Genomic DNA, 375 nt, shown 5'->3' on the forward strand with positions numbered 1-375 from the left:
AGAAAAAAAAAGCCGGAAGTGGCGCTGTGGCTCAAGTGGTAGAGCACTAGCCTTGAGGTGAAGAGCTGAGGGACAGTGCCCAGGCCCAGAGTTCAGGCCCCACGACCATACCCAAAAAAATACAAATGTGCATCTCTCTGATGCTGGTGCCACCTTTTCAACTCAGCCACATTCAGTTTTGAAGGACTCTGTGCTTTTGAGAAGCAAGCACAGGGGTCTGATAGCACTGACTGCTTGCTGGAAAGGTTCTCATATGTGATCTGAGGCTTTGACTCTCCAAGTGTAGCGAAGTCCTGAGACCTTTGAACCATTCCAAGGTTATTATGGTAATAACAACAAAGTGTTACTGGATTTCTCACAGTCCTGACCTGCACC

The sequence above is a fragment of the Dipodomys ordii genome, unplaced genomic scaffold (genome assembly GCF_000151885.1).
Source record: "Dipodomys ordii isolate 6190 unplaced genomic scaffold, Dord_2.0 Scaffold1, whole genome shotgun sequence".
Lineage (NCBI taxonomy): Eukaryota > Metazoa > Chordata > Mammalia > Rodentia > Heteromyidae > Dipodomys > Dipodomys ordii.